Source organism: Otolemur garnettii, unplaced genomic scaffold (genome assembly GCF_000181295.1).
Source record: "Otolemur garnettii isolate 467f Iridium unplaced genomic scaffold, OtoGar3 scaffold00010, whole genome shotgun sequence".
Taxonomy (NCBI): domain Eukaryota; kingdom Metazoa; phylum Chordata; class Mammalia; order Primates; family Galagidae; genus Otolemur; species Otolemur garnettii.
The window spans coordinates 2,170,638-2,176,713 of NW_003852405.1; the positions used below are offsets into that span (position 1 = coordinate 2,170,638).

The following is a 6,076-nucleotide window of genomic DNA, read 5'->3' on the forward strand; positions in this document are numbered from 1 at the left end:
AAAAAAAAAAAAAAAATATATATATATATATAAAAGAAGAGGAAAGTGTGCAACAGTCATTGAGGAGAACAAGCAATTGGGTGAACTCAGGAGTCTTGTTGACAGGATCTACTTGCAGGTAGTGTCATTGTTCATGGCCCTCTAGTTAAAGTCAGGATAATTTTCTATTTTTCCCCAGTCATGTTATTCTGTATGGAAGCAGGCAGTGAGCAGGTGGAAAGTTTATTTGACCAGGGTTGGGTATTGCCAGGAAGGTGCAATGAAGGAAAGAAGATTAGAGGATTTGAGTAAGTGTGCACAAGAATGAGTATAATAACGACTGACCGTGGAATCTAAGTTGGATGGGGAAGAAAGCGTGTGCGAGGGGTGCTAGGCAGTGAGAGGGTAGTGGGGTAGCGAATCACAGATCTCCGTGGTGTTAAAGAATTGCTGATATTGGAGCATTAGAGGAAGTGAAATAGAAGAATAGAGATTATAGTAGGATACTACTCGTTGATGAAACAAATAGATCTCAGAAACAACAGATGTCTCACTAGTATCAGAATGGAAAACAAATGTTCCTATTCAGCACATAGGTCTCCTCCACACAGTAACTCAGGGACCCAGGCTCTTTCATCCTGGGGCTCTGCCATTCCTTAGCGTCCTGTGATCATCTGCATACAGCTAGCAGAAGGAGAAATAGAAAACGCACTGCTTAAAAGACTTGGTCCAGGCGGCGACCATAGCTCAGTGGGTAGGGCGCTGGCCACATACACCCAAGCTGGCAGGTTCGAACCCGACCTGGGCCAGCTAAACAACAATGACAACTGCAACAAAAAAACAGCCAGGCGCAGTGGCCTGTAGTCCCAGCTACTTGGGAACCTGAGGCAAGAGAATCGCTTAAGCCCATGAGTTTGAGGTTGCTGTGAACTGTGACGCCACAGCACTCTACTGAGGGCGACACAGTGAGACTCTGTCTGAAAAGAAAAAAACAAACAAAAACCCCAGTCTTCTCCCAGAAATAATTTTCACCATTTCCACTCACATCTCATTGGCAAGAACCAGTCTCATGGTCATATAGTAAGGAAGTCTAGGACATGTCCACTTTTCAGAGAGAACTACATCGTAGAAAGGATAACTTGGATTTTGGTGAACAGTTACCCATTTCTGTCATAGAAGGGGTGATAAGAGAGTGGGGTGCTTGCAGTTCAGATCACAGGAGGGTTGCAGTTCTGGTCTACAGAATGACCACAAGAACCAGTGGCTGCAACAGGGAGTACTACGTCATTGGCAGAGTGGCAGGCCAGGACATCTGGAAGGGTCACCAGGAATTTTGACTGGAGCAGTATTGGAAAGAGTGACAGTAAGCCCAGGCTAAAGCCATCAAACATGGTGGGGGGGGGGAAACTAATATGACAGAGTCTTTTCCTCAGAGTAATGTTGCCTGTTTGTGTCCTTTTCTTTCTTTCTTTCTTTTCTTTTTTTTGAGACAGAGTCTTACTCTGTCACCCTGGGATTAAGTGTTGTGATATCATAGCTCACAGCAACCTCCTACTTCTGGGCTCAAGTGATCCTCATACCTCAGACTCCTGAGTAGCTGGGATTACAGGCACCCATCCCAACAGCCAGCTTGTATTTTTCTATTTTTAGTAGAGACAGGGTCTCAGTCTTGCTCAGGCTGGTCTTGGACTCCTGAGCTCAAGCAATCCACCCACCTCGGCCTCCCAGAGTGCGAGGATTACAGGCGTGAGCGACAACGCACTTTCATTTTTTCTGACCATAGTTTCTTTTTCTTTTTTCTTTTCTTTTCTTTTTTTTGAGACAGAGTCTCATGCTAGCACCCTGTGGAGAGTGCCATAGCATCAGCCTAGCTCACAGTAACCTCAAACTCCTGCCTCAGCCTCCCAAGTAGCTGGGACTATAGGTACCTGCCACAACACTGGGCTAGTTTTTCTATTATTAGTAGAGATGGGGTCTCACTCTTGCTCAGGCTGGTCTCGAACTTTTGAGCTCAAAGGTTCCTCCCACCTTGGCTTTCCAGACTGCTAGGATTATAGGCGTGAGCTGCTGCACCCAGCCCTGACCTTAATTTCATGGTCTCCAAGGAGGGGACGCTCGTGTCCTTTGGAAGATACTTCTGAGATTCCCTGAACTCCTTTCTCATTACACTCCTCCAGACAGGTTTCTGAAAAAGCCAAGTCCATGTCCTAGGCATATTCTAATGCTTCTTTTAGAAAACCTGTGACTTCTTGGATTCCTGGGATTCTCTGGTTAGTTTCAAAGCCATAGCTGGCCTTGTGCATTTGCCCTCCTTTGGTAACCCTTCACTCACAGATGCACAGGTGTATGTAGGCATACTCACACACACACTCAAATGCACATACACAGACACACACTCCCCTCTCCACCTCTCCAGTGAATCTTGGTTCTTTACTCTCCAGGCCATAGTTAATAACATCAGTCTGAACTATATAGCCCGTAGAGAACTGCTGGAATAAAGTAAAGCCGAGAAAGGGAATTATGAGAAGACATGAACAATTATTTCCAATGAGAATAAGAAAATGGGCATAGACTTCAGCAGAAAAATATCAGGGTATATATTAGGAGGAATTTTCTAATTGTTAAGAGTCAAGATCTTTGGGCATAAAGTAGTCTCCGCTAATAATTTTTTGAGAAAGAATTAGACAGCATTCTGTCTCAGAGAAATACAGTGCTAATAGCAACATAGCTCAGAACTCAGTCTCTCAGCTGTTTTCCAAATGTCTTTTCCCCAAGACTCTGTGAAGGGAGAGAACCAAATTGAGACCGTCAAAGACTAGTCTTAGAAAACCCAGGCTCTGCTTTGGGGCTCTAGGCTTTGGTTCATAGCCCTCCTGGCACCTGAGGAGGAGAAAGACCTTGGGCCTCAGGGGAAGCCAGACCTCCCCAAGGTCAGTACAATTTGCACCTCACTTGACTGCGGATGTGTGAGAAGAGATGAGCCTGCAATGAGCCTGCATAGTAACATCTTAGCAAAGGGTCAGGTTGCGGCCTGGGTGTTTAGAGAACTTGCTGCTGACCGGGCATCTGGAGCTGTCAAACCTGCCACCTAGGCGCTTTGTCAGCTGCTTTGGCTTCACACCCATCCTCCACCCTCCCCCTGGGTGTGCGGAAGCCTCCTGAGAGCAGAATCCTCACCTATCCGTCCTCAGAGAGTCTGGACCATCCCAGACTTAAGTTTTATCATCTTGTCAGAAAATCCCACTGATAAGCAAAGAACTGGCATGGGAGCCCTCCAGGGAGAGTGAGACCCCGTCCTAGGTTCTGGCAGCCTTCCTCCTCTGTGCCTCTGCCCCAGCTGGGGCTCCTCTCTATCTCGTCCTCCCTGAATTCCCCCACCTCAATTTATTTTCCACGAAGACCTATTTCGTTGATTTTTCTCTTTAGTTCAGGTGTTCTGGCTGTGGTCCCATTGGCAGGCAGGTGAGTGGACACATAGGCCATGCTCAGAGGACAGGCCCTTCAGGCATACAGTCCTAGATATGCAGGCAGGTGCCAGGCACAACTTCTCAGCTAACTGGGAGTTTCCTCTGAGCCCTTCCTCTCTGGTCTTCTCCTTGTTCTGGGTGCTTATTCGGGCCCTTCACAATGCTGTCTGTAGGCTGCACAAGGAACAGCAGAGCCGCCTTCTCTCCAGCCCTCCCCCAGCAAATGTGAAAGGTTATCTCCCCATCCAATGGTAGGAACCAAGTCTGACAAGACACGGTTTGGACCCTCCTTTCCAATTACAGCCCTCTTTTTCAAATAACCCTTAAGTCATATCCGCCTGTTTTCAACTCCTTGGTTGCTTGCCAAGATGGCCACAGGAGAGGAACACATCACACAAATACTTCTTCTGTTCTCTATTCCCCACCCCCTCCTAAACAGAGCAGGGTCGGTCACTTGGCTGCTGGACCTCTGTCGCTGTAGTGTTCTTGCTGAGGCGGTCGACCCCTGAGCATACAATCACTCAAGTCCCCTCATCACATATTCCTGAGGGGCAGTCTGAGGCACAGCCAAGGTGAACACACAAGCCACACAGCAAAAATGGAAACTAGAGAAATAAAATGGACAGCGTGCATGGTGTATTTGCACTTACGGTCATTCACGAAGGCTAAGGGATCTCCTTTAGGGAGACTGTGGGAGGAAAGTTCTCCAGACAATGCTCTACAAATTGAGGTGTGGAAAGAACACAGTAGAACCTCCATTTATTTTATTTTATTTTTAGACAAGATCTCTCTGCGTTGCCCAGACTGGAATGCAGTGCCTACTCACAGGCGCCATCATTGCACACTGCAGTCCGGAACTCCTGGACTCAAGTGATCCTCCAGCCCCAGCCTTCTGAGTAGCTGGGACTACAGGCACACCCAACTATTTTATTTTAAATTTCATCATTGAAATTGTTGCTTCATATAATGTAATAAACAGTTCAAAACATAAGTAAACACATAGTGAAGAGTCAAGAGCGTATTTACAGGGAGATGTTTGTTATCAGAAAATTTGGAATCCACTATCAAGTACTCATACTGTTTGCCACAGGAATGTACCAGGGGTGAAGTTCTTCCAACTGCCGGGCATAAACGTGGCAGGATGCCTGGGCTGTTGGTGAGAAGTGAGGTACTTTCACATTCTACTTAAGATAACAGCAGCCGGTGACTGTCTCTGCCCGAGAAAGGAGGAGACAGCAGCCCTGAGAATGCCAGAAAATGGTGTCAGTCTCAGGCAGGCCACCAAAGGAACCCAGGTGGGATGTTTGCACTTTGGCAGCAAGACTGCCTGAGGTGTCCCGAGAGGAGAAACACACACTGGGTCTTCATTCCCAAAACTTACACTCAGCATTTTCCTGAGCATCTCCTGTCTTCATCCTGGAAGCCAATAAATGTTATCTAATCTTCATTCTCTATTGGGACATGCCTGGGGGATCAGGGGAAAGTGAGTGGTGGACCTAATCTTTCCCAGATTCTGTTTGTACAAAGTGATCCTCCACAAACTGGAAGAACACCAAGCTGGCGCCAGAGTGGGGCAGCCGCACAGAAGAAGGGGCTCAGAGGGCTGCTCCCTCTGTGATGACGTCAGTGCTGCCTGGAGGCAGGAGCACGGAAAGTATTCTCCTGAGTCTCCTCCAAACTGGGAGGTCAGGATTAACATTGAAAGTGGCCTTGGCCAGGAGCAGTAGCTCACACCTGTAATCCTAGCACTCTGGAAGGACAATGCAGTGAATTGCGTGAGCTCACAAGTTCGAGACCAACCTGAATAAGAATGAGACCCCATCTCTACTAAAAATGAAAAAAAAAAAAAATAGATAAACTTGCCAAGTGTGGCAGTTCACTCCTGTAGTCCCAGCTACTTGGGAAGCTGAGGCAAGAATATTGCTCAAGCCCAAGAGACTGAGGTTGCTGTGAGCTATGGTGACACAGCACTCTACCCAGGGCAACAGAATGAGACTCTGTCTCAAAGAAAAAACAAATATATATGGCTTAGCCCAGTGGCTCATGCCTGTAATCCCAGCATTCTAGCACTCTGGGAGGCTGAGGTGGGTGGATTGCTTGAGCTCAGGAGTTCAAAGTCAGCCTGAGCAAGAGTGAGACCCCCATGTCTGCCCAAAATAGAAAAACTAGGTTGGCATTGTGGCAGCACCTGTAGTCCCAGCTACTGACTGGGGAGGCTGAGGCAAGAAAATTGCTTAAGCCCAGGAGTTTGAAGTTGCTGTGAACTATGATACCACGGCACTATTCAGGGTGACAGAGTGGGACTGTGTCTCAAAAAAAAAAAAAAAAAAGGATCATTAAGGACAAATGTAGAAAAGGGGTGAGGTGGAAAGACAAAATCTGCACACAAAATCTCACCTGATGAAAAGTCAGTACTTGAGAGTTACAGACTAAAGAAGCAGTAGGCTTGCACTTTAGTGCTCTTTCTGCCAACTAACACTCTCTAGGACAGTTTTTTATCTCATAGCACGTTTGAACCTATAGTGAAACTTTTGTTCATACTTAAATTATGTTGATCGGCTCAGGGCCTGTGGCTCAAGCGGCTAATGCGCCAACCATATACACCTAAGGTGGCGGGTTTGAATCCAGCC

At 46.9% G+C, this 6,076-nt stretch overlaps 1 protein-coding gene across 2 annotated transcripts in view; it reads left to right on the forward strand.

Moving 5' to 3' along the window:
* The window catches only part of MYBPHL (myosin binding protein H like), a 33,211-nt gene that overhangs the window by 4,799 nt on the left and 22,336 nt on the right, over positions 1 to 6,076 (forward strand). The gene's annotated exons all lie outside the window — the stretch shown is intronic.